The sequence below is a fragment of the Lactuca saligna genome, chromosome 5 (genome assembly GCF_052625555.1).
Source record: "Lactuca saligna cultivar CGN05327 chromosome 5, ASM5262555v1, whole genome shotgun sequence".
Taxonomy (NCBI): domain Eukaryota; kingdom Viridiplantae; phylum Streptophyta; class Magnoliopsida; order Asterales; family Asteraceae; genus Lactuca; species Lactuca saligna.
In genome coordinates, this window is record NC_136421.1 from 281,844,275 (window position 1) to 281,857,852 (window position 13,578).

At 30.2% G+C, this 13,578-nt stretch overlaps 3 long non-coding RNA genes across 3 annotated transcripts; all 3 read left to right on the forward strand.

Moving 5' to 3' along the window:
• Positions 1 to 92: 92 nt before the first annotated feature.
• Positions 93 to 2,409, forward strand: LOC144998269 (uncharacterized). The gene is made up of 3 exons (XR_013660221.1): positions 93 to 815; positions 1,524 to 1,590; positions 1,667 to 2,409. It is a non-coding gene; the product is annotated as an uncharacterized LOC144998269 (long non-coding RNA).
• Positions 2,410 to 2,429: 20 nt separating this feature from the next.
• Positions 2,430 to 4,018, forward strand: LOC144998270 (uncharacterized). The gene is made up of 3 exons (XR_013660222.1): positions 2,430 to 2,671; positions 2,774 to 2,873; positions 3,773 to 4,018. It is a non-coding gene; the product is annotated as an uncharacterized LOC144998270 (long non-coding RNA).
• Positions 4,019 to 5,490: 1,472 nt separating this feature from the next.
• On the forward strand, positions 5,491 to 10,206 carry LOC144998383 (uncharacterized). The gene is made up of 7 exons (XR_013660294.1): positions 5,491 to 5,731; positions 6,242 to 6,323; positions 7,100 to 7,240; positions 7,817 to 7,857; positions 7,958 to 8,133; positions 8,802 to 8,849; positions 9,633 to 10,206. It is a non-coding gene; the product is annotated as an uncharacterized LOC144998383 (long non-coding RNA).
• The last annotated feature ends 3,372 nt before the right edge of the window (positions 10,207 to 13,578 follow it).

Here is a 13,578-nt window from a genome sequence, read left to right on the forward strand (position 1 = left end):
TTTTATTGATTGATGATTACATAAGATGTTAAATTTTTTATGCATTCTGAATATTATTCCTTAATTAGGTTGTCAAGTGTGGTCTGTAGCAGGATTACAGACTTGATGTATGTCAAACTAATGATGAGGGGTATCCGTGTCATTTCATTCCCACTCTAATGGAAGGATGCTTGAGAGGAGACTCATTATTTTCATCTTGTCTTCCTTTCCCTTATTAGTTCAATCAGGAGGATATTTGGGAACTAACTTTTGTTTCTTGTTGGTCTTGGCTACACATATCCAAAATGCGATTGTATTTCTTTTATTACAATTTAGGATAGTTAAGTTATTAAAAAAATAATATTCATTAAATCCTACTAATTGATGGAGTGAGATTACCATGTGATAATTTTCTAATCATCAATTAATCTTCCTCTGCAGTGCAGGTAAATAAAGTGTGTAATTATGGGTTGAAGTTTTTGATTGAAATAGGGCTTCCAACATTCGAATTTTAAATTTGCAGGGTTTCCAACTGATTGGTAGAAGCATCCTCTTCATCTTTTTGTTGATGGGGTTCTTGGTCTGCATCTTTTCATTTGGTGTTTTTCTACTTCATCTTTTCATTCGTATAGTTTTTATTTCTTTACTCCAGGGTTTTTTCTGTTATTCAGCATGATTTTTCTTATGTAAACTACCCCATGTTATATATATAATCTTATGAAGATTTGTAAAATTAATATCATGTAATACATCCTGTGTTCTGACTATCTGATAGGATAGCTTTTGGTCTTAATCAACAACAACAACATGAAATGATGTCGATTCAGATTCAACAGGTTTGATTTTTTCAACAACTAGTTTTTAATATACCAGATATGATTTTTTTTTTCATGAAACTTCTCCATAATCTGTTTGAAATATGGTCATCTGAGAAAATTGCTCTCTAGAATTGCGATCGATCTAGAGTTCTGTAAGTCATCAAAATAATTCATCTCACCCCTCTATTTTGTCGTTTTGATTGTGATTCTGCTCTTCTAATTAAGAAAAGCCGTTTGAGTTATGGTTTTAAAATATCTTGAATCATTTCAAATTTTGAGTTTTTATCAGAAGAAAATAAAATTGGTTTTAGTGAGTTTGCTTGTCAGATCAGTCAATAACTGAAACATGTTTAAAATATGCAAATACTAGGGGTTATGATCAGTAAGTAACTGGATTAGATTTTAAAATTTTTGAGTATTCATTTTATGTTTGAGAAAATAAATATCCTCCTACTTTTGTTCCTACAAATCATCCTACCCAATTAAATGATGACATATGTCATTTTAATATACTAAAATATCATTAATATACTACTTTATGTTAGTGTTAGAATTTTGTGAAAGAAGGGAACAAGGGAGGGGAGGGAGCCCTTGGTGACATTAGAAAATGAAAAAGGAAAGTCCCAACATGCTTTATTATATACTTTATACTAATAAAGTTAGCTTTTAATATAATTAATGTCTCAAGTATTAAATAGGTATGGCCTTTAATTGTTTTATATCCAGGTTGAAGAGCAGTAGCTTTTCTTTCAATGGGAATGCTTAAAGTGGTTGTTGGTTTAAAAGGGAAAAGGTTAGCCATTTATTTCACTATTTAACTTAAATACTTTAAAATTTCATTTAAGTTAATGATTTTGCACCATTGACAGAAGATGAACTGAAGCTGATGTTGAGGTTTGAAGAGTTGCAGAGTTGATTCGGGCTATTGAATAAGAAGAAGAGCAAGATGCATAAACTTCATGTCACATTTTTTTTCCAAGTTTCAGTATTTCTTGAAAATATGTTGGAGATAAAAGGCACCCATTTGAAAGAGGTTATGAGTTACCTTTTTAAAAATTTATCACTTATTTTGCAAATGGTGTGTGTAAATATCACATGTTGAGGTGCATACATATCATTTCATTGCCACTCTAATGGAAGAAATCTTTTTTCTTACTATCTTGACTTGGCCCCCATGAATCCAATTTGACTCCTGGTATTATATATTTTTATTTATATATCGCTTTTATCAACTTTTTAACATTTACTTTTAAAATTGAATTGTATTTTTATTTATATAGCGCTTTATCAACTTTTTAACATTTACTTTTAAAAATGAAAGGTGTTTTATATACAGCTTCAGGGTGGTTGGAGAAAGAGTCAAATAGGACTGTTAGGCACAAGGATTTTTATGATTTTGAAGAAATGGGGCAAAATGGGTACCAAAAAGCTTGGTAAAATGAAATAAAAGTTGATCGGTTTTGATAATTTGTATAGATTATAAACAACATAAATAGGGTTCTCCAACAAAGAAAGACACAACACTACTACACTAGAAAGAAAAGGTATTTTGGCAGTTTATTGAAGCAAATCTATTCTATGAAACATGCAAATAAAAATGGGTATCTTATATAGGAAAAATATCAATAGAAAGCATTTGTCAACACCAACTTCATGGTAGAGTGGTTTTTGTTATAAAGTTAGATGTGGTAAGCCATTTATTTGTCAACACTAGATTCATGTAACATTAGCAACATATAGAAAGTTGTATGATTTTCTTTTTTCTTGCTGATGCAGGCAGAAACCACTTGCAATTATGGCGAGTATGATGTTTTGTGTAGGCTTTTTCTCTAGCAAAGCAAAGACACATCACAACAAAGAAAAGAAAAGAAAAGGTATTTTTCCAGTTTAGTTTATTAATTTATGGCAAGTCTTTTCATTCATTTGTTTTCTGAAAAAGAAGAAGAAGATAATGATGAAACATTTTTCCATTGTAGATGCCAGGTCATCAGATTTATGTGTTTTTGATTGATGGCTGTGATGATTATTTGAGCAACGATCAATCAGTTGTCAATTCTTGTGACTCTGAAAGCAAAGGTCCAATCTATCACTCATCTTACAGTTTCCCTATTTAATTGTTGGTATTTTGTTCAATTCAATTTGTTTAGGCCAACTTCTTATATGATAACATTATGACTATAAATTTAGCAAGGTGGAATTCAGGGCTTAGAAAACTTTACTAGATTTTTTTAGATACATATATTATTACAGTTGAGTGAGATCTTCCTTAAAGGATTAAAAGTAGTTAGATGTATGAGATTGTTGTTGATAAATCTCAACCTGCAAAATCACAAAGTTCCTCTCTGTTATATGTATATGAATTTACTTCGTACATTTGGCTTTTACCAAGGATTTGGCTTCTACCAATCTTGTTAAAGCATGCATATTTGACTTGTATGAAGTTATCAACTATATTCCATTATCAGTATAACTCAAAATGCAATTGAAGTAGTGAAGAATGTTGATGAGACCATACAACATATACAAAACACTTATGGAATGGATAATAATTTAAAATTTAAAATTTTCTTTCTTTTTTGGGGCTTTTTGTAACTTTTTTTTTTCTATTTCCCCACACTGAGTGCATTGTTACAGAGGGCCACAAAGCTATATTCTATGTAAGGTCTTTGTAATGTTTTTTGTCCCTGTCCCAAGAAATACGAAAATAGTTTTGGGACCAAATTTGCAAAGTTTTGCTCTACTCGGGGACCAAAAATAGTCATTTTACTTGGAATAGAGACCAAAAATGTTACAAGAACCTCTAATGAGGACCAAAACTGTAAGATGACCAAATTTTCAAAAATCAGCTATAGTGAGCGACCAAAAGTTGCAACTTTATGTAAAATCAAAAGTAAGCATTCTATTGATTATGCATTTTTCCCTTTTATCAGTGAAGTAGTTTTTCACAATGCAAGCACGCTATTTTTTGTTAGCAGGTTGGAATTAGTAGAAGCAAAGTCCTTGTGCACGAGGTCCAGTTGGTAAATATATGAATAATTCAAATATCACATGATAAGATGAGGGGCATACTTGTAATTTCATTGCCACTTTTTATGAAAGGATGGTTGTACATGGTACGTACTAACAGGTATCTCCCCTCTCTTCTTCTCTTGTATATGTAGTCAGTCAGTCCTTCCTGTAAATTTTGTTGTTGTTTTGTGATGAATATTCAGGAAGCAACTTTTGTTACATATCCAACATTAATGAAGGAAATAAATAGTCCTTCATTCAACTTGTTAATATTCTCATTTTGTATCAAAAAGGAGGGGAAGCTAGTAATATTCATCTTGCAGATTGTTTTAATTTTTGGATTCATAACAAAGATAATATGCATGGCATGCTGATTGATCCAAAAAAACATTTGAAATCATTTTGATAGGTAGAAGACGTATATACATCTTGAGGTTGATCCATTGTTGTTGAAAATCAAAATGGATTTCACACCTGTTGGTTGTCACACCAACATCTTGTAACTACATGGTAGAAGATGTATTTGTTGTATGCTTCGTGTAGTTTTATAATAATGTATGAAATGATTTTTGACACTTAAAATCTACCATGTGTTTTCTAGGTCCTGAGCTTTGTTTCTTGAGCAACAAATAAACAGCCAAAAGAAGCAACTAAAACTTCTAAAGATACTATTACTTCTACTCACATTTTTATTTATTTTTTTGTGAAATGTAAATTTTAATAGAAAATTGAGATATAAGCATGGGAACAGGAATGGTGAATTGTGATAGGTTTAATACATGCTGAGATGCTTGGGATGGATTATAAATCAATTCTGAAAATCTGTTAGTGATGATATAAAGAGAACTTCAATGGAAAATCTTGATATCTCTTCAGCAATTATGTCTGTTTGATCACGTCGAGACTGTTTTCAAGCAAATATCATATAGTTTTCTTTTGGAATCCTAAGTATATTGCTACTATTATTGTTAATTTAAAAAACTATTTGATTAGGAGGAAACCTGATAAAAAATGAAACACAACAATATAATGGAAGCTAAAAATTTGATTGAGAACTTTGAAGCTAGCTGATTATGTTATCGCTTTGTTTATGTTACAGGGGTTAGTTGTTGCATTTTGGGGATATTAAGATATAGAGTTATAGAACAGCCTGAATGTAGGATTTTGTGGTATTTTTTTATATTGTTATTTAATGCATAAATTGTTGGGCTTTTTATTGTTGTATGAAGCAATCATGGATTTTGTATGGTTTGCAGGGAGATATGATGACTATGGCTTTCTAAAACGTAAAAACATTACAACTATTTCCAAGAGAAAATCAACCAAAGAAGGATTGATCTCTTGATTTGATTTGTTTATGTTGCTTTAATGTGTAGTTTTATTCGATAAAATATTTTAACTTAATGGGTTAAAAAGAAGTTCAGATCATATGCCAAATTTGAACATTACAATGACAAAAACCATTTATTTATATATAAACATTTTAATTCAATTAAGTTCTTCTCAACAAAACAAGAATTAAACATATTAATAAGTTTTAAGGTTTAATACGTTGCTTTCTTTATAAGCCAAGTCTTAATCTTAATTTTGGAAAGCTTTTATAGAGTAATATTTAACTGTTAGAAGTTGAAAGTGCTGGCTTAATATTCCCGCTATTTATACCTTCTTCTTCAGGTGTCCTGCTCCCAAAAACACTCCACAGCACATAGCGATTGCAGTAGCTCCGCCATCCTTCGCCGAAGATCTAAAACTGATGGAAATCGAAAGGGTTGCGTTCTTCAGTCATTCCGCTCTCAACAAATGTAATTAAAATATTCCGAGACCCATGGCGATGTGTGTAATTCCATTGCACGAGACCAAAACACCCCAACCTTCGCAGTAGACTCTCATCCACCTCTCTAGTCCAAGAAATTATCAAGATCGTTGTAAGTTTTCTCTAGGGTTTTTTTTTGATGATTAAGATATTATTTTTCTTGTAAAATTAAAATTGATGTTCGAATAAGAAAGAATCAAAGGTTAATTTCTGTTTTTTTTTCTAGTTTGGTTTCTAGTATCACCTCTTCATCTTTTTGTTGACGTTTTTTTTTTGCAAGCTCTGATTTTTTCAGTTTAACTAAATGCTTCAGACGCATTACAATTTAAAAAAGAAGCTGCATTTTGTTGATCTTTTCGTTGACGTTTTTTCATCTTTTTATTCTTATAGATTTTTATTCTCTAATTTAGGGTTTTTCTGCTATCGAGACGTGATTTTTCTTATGTACAAATAAAGTTAATGTATGGAAAAGAAAACTAATTTTATCAACAAATGGATTTATTTGCAAAATGAGTATGAACCTTGGCTACTTATTATAATATCTGCCCCATGTTATATAATTTTATGAAGATTTGTAAAATTAATATCATGTAACACATCCTGCTTTCTGGCTATCTGACAGGATAACTGGATCAGTCAGAGAGTTTTTGGTCTTAATCAAGAACAACAAGAAGAAATGAAGTCGATTCAACAGCCAAACAGAGGTTTGATTTTTTTAATAACTAGTTTTTAATATATGAGATACGATTTTTTTTTTTCATGAAACTTCTCCTCAATCTGTTTGAAGTATGGTCATTTGTGGGTTCTGTAAGTCATCAAAATAATTTATCTCACATCTTTCTTTTGTTGTTTTGATTGTGATTCTAGTCAGTTTTCCCACCAGATTATCCAGTAACTAACTGAAAATACGTGTTTAAAATCTGCAAATACAAGTTTTTGAATAGTCACAGACTGGTTTAGATTTTCAATATTCGATGTCTCCATTTTATGATTGTGTTAGATTTCAGTGATTTTAAATTGACTGAGTATGATTCTTCTGTAGCATATGTAAACCAGAAAGGAGAAAAAAAAAACAGGGGAGCCCTTAGTGACATTGGAAAATAAAATAGGAAAGTCCTAACATGCTTTATTTATACTTTATACTAATAAAATTAGCATGAATATAATGTCAAATTAATTAATGACTCAAATAATAAATAGGTATATTTTGAAGGGTGATATGCTGTGGTGAGAGAGCCTGTATAATTTTTGTTCCTGATAAGAGTTGACTAAACTAAAAAAACTGGTCAATTGGGTTGACATTTGATTGTTTCTATTGTGTTTTAGATCCTGGTAAGAGTTGACTGAATATATATTTGATTGTTAATTTTATATATATATATATATATATATATATATATATATATATATATATATATATATATATATATATATATATATATATATATATTGAAGATCTTGAGTATTTTTTTGTTAACAGGTTGGAATCTGCATGAGGTCCGGTTGGAGTAGTGAGACTCCTAACAACCCAATGGTGTGAAGATGAATCTTTAAATGTCCGATGATCAGGGGCATACATGTCATTTCACTGCCACTCCAATGGAAGGATGTTTGTTCAGGGGTACTGAGAGGAATCTTTTTCTCACTATCTTGACTTGGCCCTCATGAATCCAATTTGACTCCTGATATTATATATATATATATATATATATATATATATATATATATATATATATATATATTGCTTTATCAAGTTTTTAACATTTACTTTTAAAATTGAATTCAGGGTGGTTGGAGAAAGAGCCAAATGCGACTTTTAGTTCAAATGAATAAATGAGGGATTTTTATTGATTGATTGATTAAATGAGTGTCATATAAACATGATGTCTTTTTCTGCAAAAACTGTGATATTTTTTTATTACAATTTAGGTAAGTTATATTATTTACCATTCCTACTAATTACAATATATATCTATTTCTTATAGTTAATAATGCATCAAATGAACAGCCAAAGGAAAAGTGTACTATTACTTTTGCTCAGTTTTTTGTTTAATGATTTCTACTTTGAAATGGAGTGAGATTAGTATGTGATAGAGGTTATGAAAAAAGCTTGCAGATATCTTCTAAAAATGTGTTTAGTGGTTGGAATGTTGCATTAAGTTAAATTTTCTAATCATCAATTAATCTTCTTCTGCAGACAGATAAATAGACTGGGCTTGAAGTTTTGAGAGAGGGCAGGTAAAATCTATCGATAGGTTGATAACAATTATAATTTGTTGGAGTTTTTTTTTACGTTTACAATGATTGTGCTTTTAATATTTTGATTTTAAATTTTCAGGACAATTAATCAGTTGATTGATTCTCTGCATTCTGAATATTTCTTGATGTCAAACTAATGATGAGGGGTGTCTGTGTCATTTCATTGCCACTCTAATGGAAGGATTCTTGTATAGGGTACTGAGAGGAGTCTTTCTCACTATTTTGTTGGCCTTCATAAATCCAATTTTGCTCCTGGTATTATATATTTTTATTAATTTTTTAACATTTATATTTAAAATTGTATTGTATTGTATTGTATATCAAGAAAGATCTAAATGTTATTCTTTTCTCAGGATAGTTGAATTTACTTCTATGATTTTCAAGATTTATCATTTTCACTTTGAAATCAAACTTCATATAAGATTTACTTTTGTCTTCCTTTCCCTTATTAGTTTAATCAGGCGGATATTTGGGAACCAGCTTTTGTTTCTTCTTGGTCTTGGCTACACATATCCAAAATGTAATCTTTTTTAGGATAGTTAAGTTATGTAAAAAAAATTAATATTCATTAAATCCTACTAATTGAAGAATGATGCTTATTGGTATACATGTATTTCTTTTAGCTTTATAACTATTTATGAAACTTTAATCTACTTTGGAATGGAAATTTTAATTGAGAATTGAGAATTGAGATATATCGATGGAGTGAGATTAGCATGTGATAATTTTCTAATGATCAATGAGTCTTGTTGTCTAATTATGGGTTGAAGGGATCTTGTCTTCACTTTTAAACCTTGGGATTGATTTGTGTGGGTAGGTAGGTAGGTTGTTAGCAATTATGATTTGGAGGTTGTTTTTAATTTCTATTATAAACATAAAATAGAGACATTCCACTTTTAATATTTTTATTTTTAAATTTGCAGGCAGGGTTTCCAACTGATTGGTTCTCCCTTGGGTTGGGTGGTATGAAGGTAATTCTTGATGTTAATAGGCTTATATAATAAATATGCCACATTCATGTATTTCCACCTTTTTCAGTTATCATCATCACCATCATCCACACATTTTTTTTTTGTAAACTCTGATTTTGCCAGTTTAACTAAATGCACTAAACCCATTACAACTTAAAAGAAACTGCATTTTGTTGATCTTTTCGTTGGGTTTTTTTTTCTTCTTCATCTTTTTATTGTTATAGTTTTTTATTCTCTAATTTAGGGTTTTTCTGTTATCCAGACGTGATTTTTCTTATGTACAAATAAAGTTAATGTATGGAAAAGAAAACTAATTTTATCAACACATGGATTGATTCTAGATTTGTAAAATGAGTATGAACCTTGGCTACTTATTATGATAGCTGCCCCATGTTATATAGTTTTATGAAGATTTGTAAAATTAATATCATGTAACACATCCTGTTTTCTGGCTATCTCTGGCTATCTGACAGAATAACTGGATCATAGTATTCTACTTACTTTTTTGGTTCATTGTACTTCTCCAATATTGTGTGTTTGTACTTTCTTGGAATCCTGAGTTTGAGGATCAAGCAATCCAATTTAAGCAACTAAGTTTTAGGAAACTATTTTAACAAGTCGGTTCCCAGTTTCTTCATTCTATTTCACATGTAGATGTTAGAATTCTATATAATCAATTGTATTACCGAGTTATGGTAGAGAGAACAATTGTAATTAGGCTTTTAGTTTTATTTTCCTAATACAATCACATAGGTATTTTAATTTTAATCCTGTTCACTTTAGGTGATGAAGGTGGTATCAGATCTGTCAAATTGCACCAAATTTGAGATGTTTTGCGTTTTAGAGAGGGAAAGTTAAGCTGAAACAACTTTGTGACTCCATGTGTGAGACTAGGTGGCGATTAATGGTGGATATGAACGTATTTTTATCAGATCTTATCAGATATGTGTTTCAGTTGGTGGTGGGTTAACGACATGGAAGAGGAATTTGTGTTGACAGTGATGGAAAAAGGTGGTGGTTATGCTGCTCGTCGGAACTCATAAATATGGAGGAAAAGTCATAGATTTGAAGACAAAAATCATAGATTTGAAGATGAAAGTCGTAGACCTGAAGAAGAAAAATAGTAGATTTGAAGTTGAAAATCATAGATCCGAAACTAAAAATCGGAGATTTGAAGCTGAAGCTATAGATATGGACCCAACCAGAGCTTGTGGATCTGATGACGGTGGTAGGATGTGGCGGCGGCAGGAGGCTGCGACACTACGGGGGTAGTAGCTGGTGCCAACCGGTGATAATGTTTGTTTGTTCTTCAAGTTTGAGATGAGAGAGAATATATTTATGTGTGTGTGCGTAGTGTATGTAGATTAGAAATAATAAAAGATGAAAGTGACTTCTTATGTTATATATATATATATATATATATATATATATTTGCAAAGTGAACCACAAAAAATATAAAATAAAGTTTCGATTGAAAAAATATGTATAGAAGAGACGGACAAAAATAAGATTTGAAAATGTATCTTAATCCGGACAATGCACAAATGACAATTAATTAAAAAACTTAACATTCATAAAAACAAAAGTACAAAAAACAAATTATCTAATGCGTAAGTTTAAAATATAATAAGGTGATGAAATCATAACTTATAATATATTTATAATTTAGCTTAGGATGGAAATTGTTAGATTAAAATTATTCCGAAGGTAAAAAAAATAAAAACAAATAAAGTTTAGGGGAAAATGAAAAGCCAAATAAACACAAAATGGATATAAAAATGATTAAGAGGAATAGAAGTGAATGAAATGAACTTAAAAAAGAAAGTGGATCTTCCTTTAGGTGTTGTTTGTTTTTTTAAAGCCAAAAGGTATGCAGTCTGCGGATCATATCTGCTCACATCTGTAGTAAAAGAGGTGGATCAAACGTCTGCAGTCTGCAAGAAGAAGATTTTTTGTTTTTTAAAATCTACGAGCTGGTAAAATAAACTAAAACCTATGTTTTTGAAAAGTTTTATAATAAATTTTACTTTTTAGTTATTGTTATAACAAATCGTTAGATAAATAGCATTTTTTTTTCAAATATGAATACCAAAAAATTGTGAACAAATAACAAGTTTATTAAGCTAAAAGAATTGAACTAACATAATTAATCGTAGATTTAAAAAAAAAAAAATTATTTGTAAACTTATTTCTAAAATAAAATTACTATATTATTATTTGTATGGAAATTGACAATTACAAAAATTTACATGACAAATGAATTAAAAAATGGATATTGCAGCATATTATTGGAATGATTGTTTTTCATTTATTTTTTTGTTCTTTTTGTCTACAAATGAGAATGGCCCCCACGGTTTATTTTATTATTATTATTATTTATTTTTTTGTATTTTTAAAATCAGTTGAATGACTTTTGAAAATGATAGAAGATTTAGTTCCATATCTGCGTTAAGAAGATGTCGCACATACCTTTTTAGGTCTACGGTCTTCTAAAAAACAGTCTACAAGACTAAACATCTACGCGTTGTCTGCGTGACGTAGATAAAAGAGATCTATAAGAGTTTTTGTAAAAAAATAAACACCACCTTAGTCTTTTTTGATCTGCACATTAAAAAAGAAATAAAAAGTAAAAAAAATCTACAATCGAACGCTTAAAAATCAAAGTTTCTCAATACTTGTATAAGTAAAAAAAAGTCAACCCATCGAAGGGCCAAAAAGAATTTGAAGTGAATAGTATTTAATTATATAGTATATAATTATAAATAACATACAATTTTTTTTTTTCATTTACTCCACACATACTTCAATCAATTATTATTTGTCTAAATATAATATTAAACAATTCAATAATAGTCAATCGGATGATAATAAATACATTCTACCATTAATGTTGTAGTGTGTAATTTTATCTAATAAAATATTTTAACCTAATGGGTTAAAAAAAGTTGGGATTATATGCTCAACAAAATAAGAATTAAACATATTATTAAGTTTTAAGATTCAATACGTTGCTTTCTTTATAAGCAAAATCTTAATCTTAATTTTAGAAAGATTTTATAATATTTAACCGTTAGAAGTTGAAAGGGTTGGCCTAGTATTCCCGCTATTTATACCTTCTTCAGTCCCGCTCCCAAAAACACACAGACACAAAGCGATTACAGTAGCTCCGCCGTCCTTCGCCGGAGATCTAAAACTGATGGAAATCGAAAGTCATTCCGCTCTCAACAAATCTAAACACCCCTGAGACCAATGGCGATCTATGTAATTCTACTGCACGAGACCAAAACACCCAAACATTCGTAGTATTCCCGCTATTTATACCTTCTTCTTCAGTCCCGCTCCCAAAAACACACAGACACATAGCGATTGCAGTAGCTCCGCTGTCCTTCGCCGGAGATCTAAAACCGATGGAAATCGAAAGTCATTCCGCTCTCAACAAATCTAAACACCCCTGAGCGATCTATGTAATTCTACTGCACGAGACCAAAACACCCAAACATTCATAGTAGACTCTCATTCACCTGTTAGTCCAAGCAATTATCAAGATCGATGTAAGTTTTCTCTAGGGTTTTTTTGGTGATTCAGATATTGTAATTTTCTTGTAAAATATTAAAATTGTTGTTTGATTAAGAAAGAATCAAAGGTTAATTGCTGTTTTTTTTTTCGTCTTGGTTTCTAGTATTACCATGCATTCCTCTTCATCTTTTCATTGACTTTTTTTTTTTTTTTTTTTTTTTTTTTTTTTTTTTTTTTGTAAACCCTATGAACCTTGGCTACTTATTATGATAACTGCCCCATGTTATATAGTTTTATGAAGACTTGTAAAATTAATATCATGGAACACATCCTGTTTTCTGGCTATCTGACAGGATAACTGGATCAGTCAGAGAGTATTTGGTCATAATCAATAACAAGAAGAAGAAATAGCGTCGATTCAACAGCCAAACAGAGGTTTGATTTTTTTTAATAACTAGTTTTTAGTATATGAGATACAATCTTTTTTTATGAAACTTCTCGTCAATCTGTTTGAAGTATGGTCATTTGTGGGTTCTGTAAATCATCAAAATAATTTATGTCACAGCTCTATTATTTTGTTGTTTTGATTGTGATTCTAGTGAGTTTGCCCATCAGATTATCCAGTAACTGAAAATACGTGTTTAAAATCTCAAAATACGGGGTTTTGAATAGTCACAAATTGGTTTAGATTTTAAAAATGTGTTTACTGGTTGGAATCTTGTGTTAAATTAATTTTTCTAATCATCATTAAATCTTCTTCTGCAAATAATAAATAGACTGTCTAATTATGGGTTGAAGTTTTGAAAGAGGGCAGGTAGAATCTATGGGTAGGTTGTTAACAATTATAATTTGTTGGAGTTTTTATACATCATTACATCTACAAGCATTGTACTATTAATATTTTGATTTTAAAATTTCAGGACAATTAATCAATTGATTGGTTCTCCCATGGCTTGGGTGGTATGAAGGTAATTCTTGATATTTCTCTCAACACATGAAATAGAAATAGAAATAGAAATAGAAATAGAAATGGGAATGAAATTAATTGATGATTACATAAGATGTTAAATTTTTTATGCATTCTGAATATTCCTTAATTAGGTTGTCAAGTGTGGTCTGTAGCAGGATTACAGACTTGATGTATGTCAAACTAATGATGAGGGGTATCCGTGTCATTTCATTCCCACTCTAATGGAAGGAGTCTTTCTCACTA